The sequence below is a fragment of the Scatophagus argus genome, chromosome 18 (assembly GCF_020382885.2).
Source record: "Scatophagus argus isolate fScaArg1 chromosome 18, fScaArg1.pri, whole genome shotgun sequence".
Lineage (NCBI taxonomy): Eukaryota > Metazoa > Chordata > Actinopteri > Scatophagidae > Scatophagus > Scatophagus argus.
In genome coordinates, this window is record NC_058510.1 from 12,913,846 (window position 1) to 12,931,132 (window position 17,287).

Consider the following 17,287-nt stretch of genomic DNA (forward strand, 5'->3'; position numbering starts at 1 on the left):
AGCTGTGAAACCCATTAGTCTCTAGACAATTAAGACACATGTCTTCTGCATTGTGTTGTGTGCAATGTGAAACAGAACATGAATGCAACAGCTAAAAGGTGAATTAATCAGTTAATTAATCAGAGGCTTTTCGCTGAATTACATGGAAGTCTGCTCAATGAAAAAGACTGTAGAAGAAGAGTTTGAGTCTCTTGATCTCATTGCATGTGCATGTTCATCGACACAACAGATAACTGCTCCACCTTAATACAATGAATAACTAAAAGAAATGCTGGAAAGTTAGGACAAATATTGTTTTTTGTGCCACATGTGGACAGCAGAACAAAGTGACTACATGATATGTTGAAGTTGTCAGTAAACACTTATTTACACATCTGTCAGATACAGAGCCACATAATCATTCATTATTTAGAGTTATTTTTCACGCGATAAATGTAAGTATAGTGTTTACTTCTGCTTTAGCTCTGTGTTTGCTCTTCACCAACCCCTTGGGAAACTACCTGATTCTTTGATTATTAAATGTAAAATACTCCTTGGAGAGGCCAGTGATGATTCTATGGATTTATCACTATATGCAAGCCCTTTTTCATTATAGATATGCATTTCATCAATTGTTAATACATATATGGAAACAGCAGCTTTAGAAAATTGGGTGGGTGGGGATTTCCAGTTTTTATCTCAAGCGCATACTTTGTCCAGAAAGTTTTTGGAAAAGGGAGAATGATGTGCAGGGGAAAAAGCATCAAAATTATATACAAAATGCAAATAACATAAAGCATACTTTTAGTGTATATTTAGTTTTCTGGACCTAGGCTTAGAGAGCTCTGTATCTGAAATAATTTCTCTTACCAGAAAAACATTACATGAACTACTTATTGCACTTTCTGTGAAATGTAGTCCCTTTTTGTGTTGTAATGTCTTTAAGCACTGATATAAAAATGGCCTCTGCCTGATTTTTGTAAACGTTATAATTTAGTAAGGAATCTAGAGAGAAACATCACGCTCTTACTCACACTGGCTTAACATTAAAAATTAAAATCTGATTTTGGCAAACCCTTGACTCTTCCTCAAACCTTACGTTGATGTTAAACGTTTGAAGAAAAAGAATCTTTATTTGTCACATATAATCTGTACAGCAAAGTAAAACTTCTGTGAATTTAACCCATGCCTGTAGGAGGGCTACCACCAGAGGTCCTCTAGGGACCCATCACACTCTTACTCACACTGGCTTAACATTAAAAATGAAAATCTGATTCTGACCTTGATTTACTGATTTATTGTACCAATGATAATTGAAAAGAGGAATGAACTGGCTTAACTAATAACCAAATTAGTAATGTAATGTGATTATAAAGATTAATTTCTCTGGTCAACACTTCTTGAAGGGGCCATAGCTAAGATTTTAGAAATATGGCAATGTGGGTCAGTCAGAATTTTCTTAAGAACTATTGGATGGATTGCAGAGAGAATTTTTTTATAGACTATCATGGTACCCAGGATGAAACTTAGCCTGTTGACATTGGCAAACCCTTGACTCTTCCTCAAACCTCACGTTGACGTTAAACATTTGAAGAAATAGAATCTTTATTTGTCACATATAATCTGTACAACAAAGTAAAACTTCTGTAAATTTAACCCATGCCTGTAGGAGGGCTACCACCAGAGGTCCTCTCTGGAGCCACTCCAGATCTAAGCCAGTGCCTTGGTCAGTTAACCTAACATATATGTTTCTGAGAAACAGGAGCAATCAAATCCAGCACATTTTTACTCAGAGTCAGCAGTGTTAATTGTTCCACCCTGCTGTGTTCTCTGGGTTGTCTTATGTAAACCCTTTAATACTTTTTTTGTTGTTGTTGTTGTTAGATTTCTGCTTATCTCTGACATTCAAAACCATCAGTATGGCAATTTTTTTTGTCAGTGAATGTCTCACAACTAGGCAATAAAGCAAAACGTATGTTTGAATTATGCATACGTGAGGGAAGTGCTGTGAGTACAAAGCTTTATAAACAGGCCCTCAAATACTGGATGTTATAATAGAATTCCACTCAATATGCAAATTTACCCCATGTTTTCAAGGCAATCACAGGTTACGCCCAGCTTCTCTTTCATGGACATAGACTATTTTTGAATTGAATGGAAACATGTTTATTCTGTGGGATCTTTCTTTTTTTTTCTAATCGTAGTTTACAGTATTCAGGCAGAGGAAATGGATGCATTTTTTTATGGCACAGACAAACACTTATATGGATTTAAGGAAATAAAAGTTGTCACATCAGAAAACTGATTATATTTCTGTTCAAAATTCACTGTAATCAAGTTTTCCCTCCTTCCAGTCTTGTTTGTTGTCAGTTGAGGAGTTGCAGGCCTTGCATTCTGACAGCATGACGGCATTGAAACAGAATCATTCACCAAGACTCAGACTGTACTAACCAAAGCGGATGATGAACCATGCACGTCTGTCAAATCAGTGATTTATCAGAACTTAAGACAGTCCACCGAACACCCCAGGTAAGATGGAAGACTGACTGACATTAGACTGACAAGAGAAATGAATGGTCAGCTTCATAGCTTCCTTTGTGTGTAATTAAGGGATATTAACCTTCACAGTTTTGGCAGGGCAACGGGTTGATGAAAATTTGCTTCCACTGTGGTCAGACTGACTGCAAAGAGGATAGTAAATAGCCCTGCCACTGAAAGATGTGTCAGAATGACTTGTCGGACCACCTAATGTTTTAAACTGAAGCTTTTCTTTCAGCTAAGGTGACATTAAAGTGACTTTGAATCATGTGGCACAAATGGATTCTGTCTTTATCCAACATTTACAACAAAAACTTAAAAAAGATTTAAAATGTTCTGATCATATTCTTCTTCAGGATTAATTCATTTTCCAAAATTCACAGCAATATTACAATTTTTTAGAAAAATATCTTTGACATATCATGTTTAATAACTTTCTCCGACGTTCTGGCAAAAGAGGAAATAATAAAACATATAGTGAAAACTGCATGTTTCAACAGGATAGCCAGTTGCCATCTGTCATGTGCAATGAAAAAAACTGTTTTGTTGCCAACCAGAGAGCTCTCAGTAAGGACCTTATCTATATGGGAATATAGCATCCTGGGAACACAGGAATTGCTCTGGCAACAGTGCGCATTGGCAAATAGTGTGTCAGAATTCAAGAACACCGACTGTGTGCAGTCAAACAACTCATATTTATCAGCCTGCTTACATAGTTCCATGTCAAAGGGTCTTGAGGTGCTGTGGCACATATCAACAGGTGGGTGCATTTACCATATACCTACCACACAACACAATCCCACATATAGTTGCAACCAAAATACTCACCAAAGCACCAGCTACATGTTAATCTACCACTGCAAACAGTCCACAGTGTACTGTATACTTATTATACTTGCTTTTGATAAAACTACAGTAGGAGGAACTCACTGAGACATTTTTAATGGAATTATTTATTTGTGAATCAATTTTTCAAAGATTTTTGTCTTCAGTAGGAACCAAGTGGCTCGGGGCTGCCGTGGCAAAGGCAGGTAACACATTGTTGGTTTCATCTTTTCATGCAGTTTCTTGACAGTACAAAAAAACAGAATATAGACATCCTTCCCTACTGTTGAAGACATTTTGGGTCTTCTGTGTGCTACATGAGCCTCACCTGGAGCAAAGTAAATTCTTGAATGTTCCTGAATTCAAATAAAACAACTGTTAGTATTAAGCCAGTGAAATGAGCCAAAACATTCACCTTGCCTTTAAAGATCCCGATCAGCAACATGTTTCCTAAGTGAAGGAAATGTTGTGGTTTCTTTTATCAGCAGAAACAATCAGGAGAACCGTTTCACATCTCATGTGCACTCATTGGAATTGAACCTGAACTCCAGCCGTCTGTTACAGAGAAAAAATACCATTGTTGTGTCACATTTAATTCTAGCTCTTGTTTTCTTTATTGTCTTGCTAGGTTTGCAGAGGTATTTTTTTCTTTATTGTTTAATTTTTTTTTAAATTTTTTTTAATTAATACATAAGTCTGACAGATCCCCACACAACCCCCACTCCTCTCTCTTCCCTGATTCCTTTTGTATTTCCAGCAATGCTGCTTCTGGCATTATGATCACAGCTTCAAGGTTCCTAAAGCCTGAGCTTGAGTTGAAAGCAGCAAAGGAAACAAGCTCCAGTTAGTTTTTCTTCCCCTCATAATTTGTTTTCAATCAAACAAAAGAATCACATCATCTTTTAAAAAAAGAAATGGACAACATCTGTGCTGGTCTGTGAGCTCCTGAAGGTACTCTTAAGTAATTTTATGTGAATTTGACAATTCCCTCCCACTCTATAGTAATTATAACGGGAAGCTTTGACAGAATATTATTTTTTTATGTGTTTTTTAAATCTATTATTATTTTTTGAATTTGTTTGATTGTTTGTTTTTTGGTTTGGTTGGTGGAGACCAAGCCAGAGCTAAAATCAATGTGATTCATCTTTTCACGCAATCTCTTGACAGTAAGAAAATAAGACATCCTTCCCCACTGCTGAAGACATTTTGTGTCTTCTGTGTGCTACGTCATCCTCGCCTTGAGCAAACCAAATTCCTAAATGAAAAGAAATTCCTGAATGAAAACAAATCCGAAAAAAATTAAGGCTGCTTTAACATCCCTGCAACAGAACAATAACTTTCAGAGTCAGCACCTAGACACACATTTGAAGAACGGAAAATAGTTATTGTCTGGAATATTATGAGCTGGCAACAACTCCTCTGTTGAGCAGTCATAGAGCACTTTAACATTCAGAGAGAAAATTAATATATTTATATATTTTTTATCCTTATTTTTTATTACCCATTAAGATTAAGTACTCAGACACATGACAATTCCCAGCTTAAACATTACAGATTGCACTCAGTGTGCATTTTCATGTCCTCATAGAGCTGAAGCACCTTCTTTTTTCCCCACTTACCACAGCATTTCACAGCACATTCTTCCACTTCCATAAATATCACCCTCTCAAATTCCTCATCTCACTTCCTCATAGTGTATTTTGTCATGATGCTTGAAGAGGGAGAAAAATAACATGCTGAAAAGTCAAAGTTAATCGCCATTACTCAGCTCCTTCCTGGATGTTTAGTACAAGGTAGCCCTGGAAAGCTAAGAGAGCCAGTCATCACTTAAAGGCCATGCATACCTCCAGGACTTCCTCTTCCCATTTCTTATCACTGTACTGCTATTTTAAATAAACATAATTGATAGACCCAACAAAGCATTTTTATTAACCCACCAATGAGTTTGATTTAAAAATTTAAATGACTAGTGTTTGTTTAGATTTAGATTTTTTTTTTTTTCCATTAAACATTCCTAGAGTGAGATATTTTTCTTTATGGAGGGACTGGAAAAGTGCTCCAGAAATACAGTGAAGGTTTATTGATATTCGTGGGCACATAAGGCTGTTGTAGTAGCATCAGTAGAAGGCTTCCCTCTGCAGGAAACAGAGAAGCATCTCATTGCAAGTCGTAATGCTGTATTCAGACTTGAGTTAGCACTGCATGCATAAACACAGCCAGATCATTCGTTTAAATGAGACCAATACTGACAAACATGAAAATAAATGAGACTCTGGAAGGGCTGTTACACCTTGCCAAGCAAGGGCCACATGGTCAATAGTGGTAACCAAGCTAGCACTAACACTGGCGAGCTAATCTGCAAGCATGTTAACTGGCTGCTGATAAGTTAGTTATTTTGTAGACCACTGCAGCTGTGGGGTTGACACAATGAGTTTTTATGTCAAGAAAGGGTTCGAGATAATGTAATGTAACCAAACTCTGTGGGCTAATGAGAATGAGAACAGTGTCATTTCTCACACTGTCCACATTTTGGTGTTGAATGTGCACAGTGTATGTGATACAAACAAATATCATTCTGGTAGTTTACAGTCCATTTAAGGGGTCAAGCACACACAGCTCTTTGCTTTTGGTTGAATCTGTGAAATTGAAAACAAGCAAATTTATTTCACTGTTTCTAGCATAAAATGTAAGAGAACTGAAGATGAATATTCACCAGTTAATTTTGTGTGTGTAACCATTAGTTAGTGGGTACCATAAAAAAAAAAAAATACCAGCACCAGTACCCTTAAAGTGATACCTATACCAGTAGAGTACTTCATTTGATACCTCCCTATGCTGAACTGCTGACTCTGTCAATTGCACCACACTTGACTTCACCATATCACAGACTGTACGAGTTTTAGTTGCTGTAGCAGATTGGGGTTGAAAAAAAAAACTGAATATGATACCAAGACCAAGGATTGGATAATTTTGCAAAGTACAGATATCCAAAATTGTTCAAACACTATGTCGCTTGAATTGGGATTCCCACAGTGAGTGGGTGGCAGGTGAGTGGTAGTGGTCTGGGATCACTGGAGGCTGGTTCAGTAAAGTGGAGTTTCAGGTAAGGTTTTACAGGTGGAGAGGATTTGCGGCAGTACCAGGACAAGAGCCGGACAGGATGAGCAGAGGAGAGTCAGTGAACCTGGGCACAAAATCTGGGAGTTGGCTTGACATGTTTACCATGAAGTAGCAGAAACAATCTGGCAAAGGTGCAGCTGAGGAGCTTGTAAATGTAAAGCCAGAGAAGAGGGTGGGCTAAATTGAACTGAATGCAGAACAGGTGTGCATGTGAGTAGATAACAGGAAGGTAGATGAGGACTTCCCAACTCTTCTCATACTCAGCTCAGGTAAGATACACACACACATGCACCCTAACATTTAATGATTTACGTTGTGGGGACTTGTGTTTTGTCCCCGTATGTAAGGCCGGTCCCCACAAAGTGACTGTTAACATTTTGTCCCCACAACTGCAGAAATGTGCATCCACAATCTCTCTCTCTCTCTCTCTCTCTCACACACACACACACACGGAGGAGGAGACACAAACAAGGGAAAAACACTGGGAGCAGAATAAAACCTTAACTGTATGTAGGCTATGCAACACACTAGTGTAAACTAGTGAAAAAATGAAATTCAGTTTTATTTATTTATTTAGATAAATAGATTTATCAACTTGTTGTTAAAATCATGAATTCTAGGCAAATTTTTCACTAACTATGTAAAACCTTTTTGTTCTGTAATGCAGTTTGTTCTCTATTTTTCTTAATCAACTTTGTAATTCTTTTTGAATCCCTGAGGAAGAGTCACGTTTCTTCAGACAAAAGATTTCTTTTCAAGCAGTCTCTTTGAAATGTAGTTCTCTCTTCCAAAGTCAAAAGTTGTTTCTTTTAAATCTATGGTTTCCACGAAACTTCCTAACTTCAAAAGGAACCAAAAATTAAGTAATAATTAAATAAGCACCATGTCAGGGTGTGTATGTTCTTCTGCTTGGTGGTTCTGCAGACCTAGTGGCTGAGAACATTTCAGCCAGTTTTCACTTCATCAAGGGTCAACAATTGATCAAGCTTAGAAATTTAGGTTCACCTAAATTTGTTCAGAGTCTCAGAGACAACACAAATTTCTTCAAAACCAACTCTCACCTGTTTGCAATGGCTAAATTTCTGATGTTTTTTTTGCTTTATGCAGGTCAGGTTTTTGAACCCTGACTACCTTTTCACACCTGGACTACAACACCTTTACTTTTTGCTGCACTATTTTATTTCTAGCACTGTCCTTCAGTGGGGTGTTTTGGAGACAAGGTTCCAAAAGGCTGTCTTTTATTTAGCCCTGCAAACAGCTAAAACAAATATATATTTATTATTTTTCCTCATTTTCCCCTTTCTTTGGTGACTTGAAGTATGTGCTAATAAGTACGACATGCGACAGGATAACAATAACTGCCTCCGTTTCTGCTTTTGTTTGTTTTAAAGAAACATTATTATTATAAAGTCTCTACAGTGAATTGTGAAAGTCTGCGACAGACAGGTCACAGCGCCTTGTATTTGCACACTAAAAAGCCTCACAGTTTCCTCCTTATTATTATTCTTTTTTTCTCTCTCTCTACAACAGTGAAACGGGTTCCTGCACATGCTCGCTTGGCTTTTATGTCAAAAGCTATCTGACTGATACGAGGAAATGTCAGCCGAATCCAAAAGTAAAAAACAACCTGATTATTCCTTCCCGTGAAAGGTCACCTGTGACACAGTATCTTGAAAATGTAAAATAAATTTGTACAACATTAGGTGTACCCAGCCATACTCCCGCTAGTGACATGCATCTGTCTCCACTCAGCCTAAAACAGAAGCAATTAGCTCACCTTAAGCCACAGAGACACATGTTCTTTCATTCAGAGCAATTCAACAGCAACTGCAGCTCATCATCAGACTTTTGCTATGCCTTCACAGTGAGTGTACACAGTTTGTAGCAGCTGATTTTTGGGTTGTGCTTGAACCACGTAATCTGATGTCTCCATCAGGCCGATTGTGCGAATGCAGTCATTTTGTTTCTTTCCACAGGTGACTGCCTTGTTCACTCAGACAGGCAATGGAAGATGTACGAAGATTGGTTTTTATGGATTGCATTCTTAACAGTTGGGAATGACGCTTTTCAGTGGCTGGCTGGGGTGCTTGTACAAAAACACAGTTGATGATTTAGACGCTTTGCATTGTGCATCGATGCAGCACCTCGGGAAAAGGTTCTTCTCGCAATTTCAACTGGCAGACTCATCCGTCTTCACAGGAATATTGCAAAACTGAGGTAATACCGTGCTGTACGTCTTTTGATGATTTACTGTTATATTGAAGGTAATATAAAGCACAATCGAGGACCAGGGCGGATAGATGAGAACAAAACGTACACTGGTGGTGTTTCATGTGGCTCCCTGCTGGGGATGGCACAAATTTCCATTGGAACTCTGACAGTGAACACAGCACAGCACGCCTTTTCTCCTGCTTAATGATGCAAATTATTAAAATGATTTCCCTTCGCAACCTGTTTCATGCATCTCCTTCCAGAAATAATTGAGGAGTCTTTTTATGTTTTCAATTAAATGCGTTTTTCCCTTTCTTCCTCCCTGGTTGACATTCGTTCTAATTGCTGAAGATTCAGGCTTTGTTTGGAAATGTTGCAGGGCATCAGCGAAACAGACATTTATTTTCCCTGTCAATCTTCCACAATGGGAAGGAGAAGTGAGCACAGAGTTTACAAATCATTACTGAAAGAATAATCCTTTTTTTTGGACTCAGAAAAAATACACACATATTCCTCTCAGGGAGTAATTACAGCCAATAATGACACAGTATTACTGTAGACTTTTTTGTTGTTTTCAGGGAATATGCTGCACTCACACCTGATGCAAATACATCACTACACTTGAGTTAGTCTTCTGTTGTGTGTACATAAAACCAAAGTCTTTTGCATCCATCTTGTTTTATTATTTGATTTGATTGGTTAACCAGGCAATATCCTGTGCTCTATCTGAAAAGAAAACACCATAAAAATACTTGTTCATTTTAAATAGTCAACCCTGAAGGCTTGAGAGGTTCTTAGTAATAGTTAACTACAGCTGCTATTAGCCGTTGCTATAAGGACAAAACTCCGTCATAGGCTAACAGCAGCTGTAGTCATTTTGAATTTGTGGTGGTTACAATAGACAGTGATTCAGTTTCACTGAAAAGGAATATGAAAACATTCACAGAAACCTATCAGATCATTTTGATTTGCAGTTCACTCCTCCGTTTTCTATCTGTGTGTTCATCACGTTACATGGAATCTTTTAAAGAAATTAACAGCTTGTTGCTCCCTAGCACAGCTGTTTCAGCAGCAACTTGTTGTTTGTTTGTTTTTGTTTCTTTATTCTTGTGCTTCTAGCATGCGTAAGAACGCTACATATTTAAATGGTCTCTTTTATTGGCCTTTTTTGAAGTGACATACAACTGGCAGTCTTTTACTTTGAAAATTTTGAATGTCATTGCTGTGTTTTTCCTGTTCCTGTCTCTCAATTTCCCCTGTGCAGGTTGGCACAGTGTCTGTCAAAAATATATGAGAGACATATTTTCACAACAGAGAGCCACTTCTGGGATGCTTCTAAAATACGCAGCTCTGTCCAGTATAATCAAGAAGTTGAGGATGCTTTAAAACATTTCTAGACCCATTACCTTAGTATATCACATGTCTCTTTAACTATATATGAAGTTTGCACTGCACAGACTTTCATATCATTGAAAATCAAAAAATTAATACTGAGATTAGGAAGTTGGTTTTCATATATTATGCTCCCCAAAGCACCTGATTCTCCTCTCTGTCCCTTACAACCTTTCTAGCATATTATATAGCATTTCTGTTTTTGCTATGCTATTATTTTTGGCAGCATGGTGGTGCAGTGGTTAGCACTGTCGCCTCACAGCAAGGTGGATCCAAGTTGGAGTCCCTGTCTCGGCCCTTCTGTGTGGCATTTGCATGTTCTCCATGTGTCTGTACGAGTTTTCTCTGGGTACTCTGGCTCCCACAATCCCAAAAACATGCACATTAGGTTAATTGGCTACTCTACATTACCCCTAGTTGTGAGTGTGTGCATGTGGTTGTCTGTCTTTGTGTATTGATTGGCCTTGCGATTGACTGGCGCCCAGGGTGTATCGTGCCTCTCTCTCACTGTCAGGTGGGATAGGCTCCAGCCACCCGCAACCCTGATGGATATGTGGTATGGAACATGGATGGATGGATGCTATTATTTTTGGAATGCACAATAACCAAAGTGATTTATGTATTGATATTTAACAAACCAAAACTGAGTCTTTCGGTGGGAGTGGGGGTGCCCATATGGAGTCTGACCAGCACATGCAATATTATAACTAACCCCCAGAGAAATAAATAACATCTGAATGGAGCTTTTTGCTGTACATCCTTTGCAGCTCCAGCTGATGGACTAAACTCACTCTCCTGACTATTCCAGTGTCCTGATAGAGGTGAAAACTAGGCTAACCTTCCTCGCTATTTCCCTTGGGAGGAAGCGGCAGATGTACAGGACGATAATTGCCCTCCCTATACGCCACACACATATGTGTGTGCGTGCATACACACACACACACACACACACACGTTAAACCTGAAAGCTCTCCGGGGTTCTGTCTCAAGCCGAGCCAAAAGCCCAAGCTGGGGTAATCCTCAAGGGAGCTCAACTCTACCACCAGCTCTCCCCTCAAATCCTATTGGGTCAGAAAATCCAGAGAGCAAATGCTCCCCTTCTGTAGGGAGGATCGGCATCCGTGTTTTGCTCACAGTCCTATAGGTTACTGTTGTCCCCGAAGAGAAAGTGAAGACAGCAGAGGGAGCAACTCAGACACAGCAGAGTTTCGAGTTTGTAAGGCCCCAGCTGAGTTTGGCCAGCTGTGAGCACACTTTTGTAAAAAACACACACATACAGTAGATGTACACTGTCATCAATCCCCTTGGGAATTAGCAGCACACCACATGCACTTTACTCAACCGATAGGATTCATCAGTCATGTAAGAAAGATGGAAACGAAATCAACTGAGGGACATTTATTTCATCACTCGAAGCATTCTGGAAGCACAACAGTCATTTTCAGACTAATCCAACAAAACACAGTGGGCATTCAATCGGGAGGGAGGTCAAAATGTTTGTCTTACGTTATGGCATGGTACCATCATGCTTGTTGCCTGGTGCTGATGTGGAAAACTAGAAAACAACACACCAAGGAAAAGGTTGTTTAACAAGCCAAGATTGGGGGAAAATATCATTGGAAAAATACATCAGCTGAGCTGGGGCCTGGAAGCAAAGATAACATAGGTAGACACTGTACAAAGCTGTCAACAGTGCTATAAGGGGAGTCAGCAAGAGCTGGAAAAGTAGTCAGTGAAATGTTAATGTAAGGGAGCTATAAGGATGGAAGGTATGTTGTGGATGTTTTAGTGCAAATTCTGGCATTTAAAGTGACATCTTTCCATCATATAGAGTGTGGCAACATGAATATGCTTCGTTTCCTCACAATCGATTCCATAAAAAAAAAACAGTATTGTTTGCAATAATAAAAGAAAAAAATATATTTTCAAGTAAAACCCTTCATACAACTCAAATTAACTCTGAACACCAAATATGTATGAATTAATCATCTTCAGGGATCCATTATAAAAGACCGTGCAGATATGATTTACAGTCATGAAATATTTACACCTAATATGCACATACAATCTGTCAACTCATAGAGTGGCCTAATAACACCTCGTTTCCCCACCCCCCTGTGTAAAGGAACCAAAGGTCAACATCTGCTCCTGCCAGTTTGGAAAACACTGGGAGGCAGAGGGTTACTGGGAGGGAGGGAGGGGAATTGGTGTCATTAACTGGCAATCAGAATCTGAATCTCAGTCACTTTATTTGCTCTGTACAGTAAATGAACAGAAATTTCATGAGGTGATAATGATGCATGGATGTATCAGCAGTAGATTGTGTAAGATATGTGCAACAAGAGCTGAAACATGTCTACAACTGGATGCGCACACATTATCAGTGCATCAAATCCTGAACTACATAATGTCAGTCTTACCTCTGCATGTTTTGCCTTTAAAGTTGCAGACCCCTCAAAAAATGAAGTGTTTTATTGTATATTATTTTTTTAAAAAAAGCCAAATCACTGACACTAAAAAAAGGTACAAGCTCACTTAATCAGATCTCTACAGGTGAAATCATCAGTTGAAAATCTGGACACAGTGTTACAAAACAACTGGTGTCTCATTTGTTATTTATGTTTGTTTCAAGGTTTGAATGGATCCAAAAAGGTGACAGAGCCTTTGCAGTTACGGATTGTAGACTTCAATGAGCTGCCTAAGGAGATCAGGTCTGTGTTCTTGGTCGCGTCAACCCTCAATACGAGAGAGCAGCAGTGGAGATCAGCAGTTCTCTGGTGGTGCTTGCCGATGATGCCAAAGAACAGGGACAGATAGATTAGCTAGTTTGTTGGATGTCAAATCTGAGACAGCCATCCGAGTCTGCTGGCTGCATGGCACAATGTCTCCAGAGCCAAATTTTTTTGCATAGGTGGTCAATCTTAGTTTGTACTGTCTGTTGATCTGTTTCTTATTTTCTCACATTCTGGTGAAATCACACATTTTGACATTATTGTACTGGATGTGCTTTCTCGCCAGCTTCAAACCTGAAGATATCCTCAAACTTCTCCAAAGCACCTCTTAGTGGCCAAATTGTGCCAATTACTTTAACACACTTCTGTCCATAAAGACATGGTTGGATGAAGTTTGGTGTGAAAGAACTTGACTGGCTCACACAGAGGCCTGACCTCAAGCCCACTCTTTGGAAGAACTGGAACAGAGATTTTGAGTCAGGCCTTTTGATCCAACATCAGTGCATGACCTCACAAATGCTCTGCTGCATGAATGGGCAAAAGTTCCCACAAAATAATCTTGTTGAAAGCCTTTCCAGAAGAATGGAAGCTGTTACAGCTGCAAAGCTGTCTATGTATTTAGAATGCGATATCATTAAAGTCCCTGTTGGAATAAAGGCCAGGTGTCCTAACACCTTTGTCCATAATGCATATATCATTACAATGTGCTTTGAACTAGTTTCACAGTCAGGTCCCATCAGGTTTAACTTAATAATGTGAGTACTTATTACTGACAGGGGCTGATCAGTAATCAGAGACATAATGCAGTTAAATGGTTATTCTATATGAGTGACAAAGTTTTAAACACTCTGCTAACATGATGTGCTTGATGGTGTTATTAAAGACCCCTGGTGGAACTTCAGAGCACAGCATTTACATGCCCTTTCGATCCCCTTTTCATAAGCCACATTAACATTTATTCACCCAGAAGAAGCTAATACTCCTCTGTAAAATGTGACCTCCTCTTTCTGTCAGCTGCTGTGTGTCTAGAGTGTGTTTTCTGTTTTTTCACACATGATTTCAGGCCAGCTGGAGAAGTTAAAGCAGTGATAGCAGCATATCAAGCTCTCAAGGACTGGCAGACATCAGTGGTCTTGATTACTCTTGTATTTCCAGTGGTAGTTTAATTTACAGCAAAACACCAGAGTCAAGAAAACCAGTACAGTCAGTGTAAAGCCAACTCTTCTGACCAAAAAATAACAGCTGGTGGGTAGATAGGTTATGCATAAGACTTATTAAGCTACATTTTTGCAAAAATATCAGTGTTTGGACATACTGAGGGTGGAGACGAGGAATGGAGCTGTAACAGCGGTTTGAAAAGTTTTAATAAACTTTTCTCTGCTATGAAAAACTTTTATGTTCTTTCCATCTGTTGTAGGAATCCAAGCTGTTCTCTGTGAAGGAGTAAACTCTAAAGTTTTTGCAGCCACTTTTGAGAAACATGAGGGCTCAAGCAATAATTGGCTACATAACAAGCGCTTGAATTACAGGGTTGAAAAGGTTAATATGAGTGAGATGATCACTCCATGCAGACACTTCATGCATAATTTAAGCTGCACATTTGCATATTATGGCCTCTACTAACAACAAGCAGTGATTGTTTCCTGAGTTTTGAGCTCTTCAGAATCCAAATGTGAGTAAATCAGTCAACATGACCAGTATGTGATGCCTCCTATCAAAGGAATCTACACGGATATGAAGGGTGAAATTTACAGTCCTGTCTTTTGCAGTCTGAATAGACTACAAATGCAGAGAAAGGTTTGATTTTGAAATCATTTTTTTCCGGACTTTTCCCCCCATCTGCTGTGGTTGGCTGTAACATTCAGTATATCAGATCCATCATGCAACATTTATTCCAATAAAATTTCAGATATTGGATTTGATTTGCATCCTCATATGCACAGCATGAGTGGATCACTCTGCGTGGCATCTCACATTTCACACATCTCATCACTGTAGAAGATAGAGATGGTCCCTGCGGTGAGACACAGCAGCCTCTGCCAGGGGTCCATCATATAAATAAATACACAAACACACTGAAGCAGAAACACACATTCGTTCAGTCATGCTGAGATACTTGGAGCAGACTGACAGAATTTGGCTGAAGAAAAAAAGACAATCCGGTTTATTTGCTTGTTGACTGGCAGGTTATTGTGTATCAGGTTTGCAAGACAGAACGCTGAACATCAGCTGACAAACTGTAGAATCAGGTCAGGATCAAATCCGCCAAAACTTCAGCTCGTATCACATCGAATCTGGTTTTCTCTGATCCTCCTCAGAGTCGTCCATGCAGAACTCCTCTGTAGCATCCGCCTCTGTTCGGTTCTCCTCCCAAATTATTCATCAGGCCAATACTAGACAATTCGCTGGAACATGGGAACTGAGAATGGTAACTAACTGTCTGGAAAGAAACTGGTCAAGCCCTTTTGTTCTCTCCTCTGCTGGTTCAAGATGGTGAGAAACCAAAAACACATCAATATTGCATGTTGTTCACAGATTACAGAAACCTTTTCAGTGAAGTTTGGTTTGTCATTTGAATAATTTGTGCCACTGTTGTTTTGCAGCTGGACCATATCAACAATTTACAGCAGCTGCGTGGTCGCTCACCACGATGTCTTGTTTGGTCTTCCAAACTATGACAAGCTTTATGTGACAGTTGTGTTTGCAGTGCAGCGCTGATTCAATATAGAGAAATGTAAGGCTCCCAAATCTAATCTGCCATATATAGCCCTGGTGGGTCAGTTGTTTCTTGGGCTACACAACTATTTTGATCTTCTGACTATGTAGCTGTGACTCTCTTCTCATCTCTCTAATTTCAAATGCTCGGAGAACATCCACTTCATAACTTGGTAAGATAATAAGCATCTCTGGTCAGGGAAACATTTTTACTATAGCATTAAACTTGTGCAACCATTCCTCAACTTGCTAAATGCTCCTGCTGTAATTTGATATGCATTTAAAACTTTTTATTCATTTCGCTTTTTATTCTGCTAGAGTCAAAGCAAAAGCCTTCTCACCCAGTGTAGAGCTTGGTTTGACAGGTCCAGGTTTTTTTCTCTTTTTTTTAACTGAATAGATGCTTCTTACAGTAACAAAAGCGGAATCATGAATCAGACAGGCAGGACGAGCAGCCACTGCACATGTCCATCACAACAGAAATGGCAGTTTGCATGACTACAGTCCAAAAGCCACTGTCAGACCGCCAGCTAGTCACAAAATAGGCAACTGTCACAAGAAAGAAATATAGCTGACAATTAGGAAGCTGTCGTTGTCATTCTCTACCAGTCATTCACACATGAAATTGACCATTGGTCCAGAATGGCAGAATAGACTTCATGCAGTATTTTTCTTCCTTTTTGTTTGCTTGACTGTTTTTTCTCATTATCTCCCATTGATGCTTCACAGAGACCTGTCAGTTCTCACTAATGGTTGCTCTGGCCATCAGCCGCTACATGCAGAGTGAATCTGGCACGGCCAGATTTCTCCCATCATATGACTGTTGTATCCATGCAGTGGACTAAAGCAAAAATTAAAGTATAAAAGATTGGGAGAGCATGCTGGGATCTCATTTAATAACCTTCCACTCTTTTTACATCTGCATTAACTCAAAGGAGAAAGAAATCAATTGAATGGACACATCTGATCTGAACTGCTTTCTGATCTCGGTGGTCATGTGGGTTCATCAGCTGCCTTGAAACATGAATGAGATCAAGGCTATAAGTGCAATTCTGGATTTAGCAGGACTCTTAAAGGAAGCTGTGTTTTGACTCAGCTTTACATTTATTTCTTATGATATATGTAACTGATCACATTCATCACTGAGGTTTGGGGATCTTTCAATACTGTACACTAAAAGGAGTTCATTAGAACCAGAACAAATTTGCCTCATAATTGCACTGATTTTCACTTCATTATTCAGTGTGTTCTCGATCACACAAAGATACCTATCATCCATCTATTCATCTTCTTCCGCTTCATCCGGGACTGGGTCACGGGGGCAGCAGCTTGAGCAGAGATGCCCAGACTTCCCTCTCCCCAGACACTTCCTCCAGCTCAACCCCAAGGCGTTCCCAGACCAGCTGAGTGACATAGTCCCTCCAGCGTGTCCTGGGTCTTCCTCGGGGCCTCCTCCCAGTGGGCATGCCCGAAACACCTCCCCAGGAAGCCGTCCAGGGGGCATCCGAAACACATGCCTGAGCCACCTCAACTGGCTCCTTTCGATGTGGAGGAGCAGCGGCTCTACTCGAAGCTCCTCTCGAGTGACAGAGCTCCTCACCCTGTCCCTAAGGGAGCGCCCTGCCACCCTGCGAAGAAAGATCATTTCAGCCGCTTGTATCCGCGATCCCCTTTCGGTCATGACCCAAAGTTCATGACCATAGGTGAAGGTAGGAACGTAGATTGACTGGTAAATTGAGAACTTCACCTTACGGCTCAGCTCCCCGACACAATGG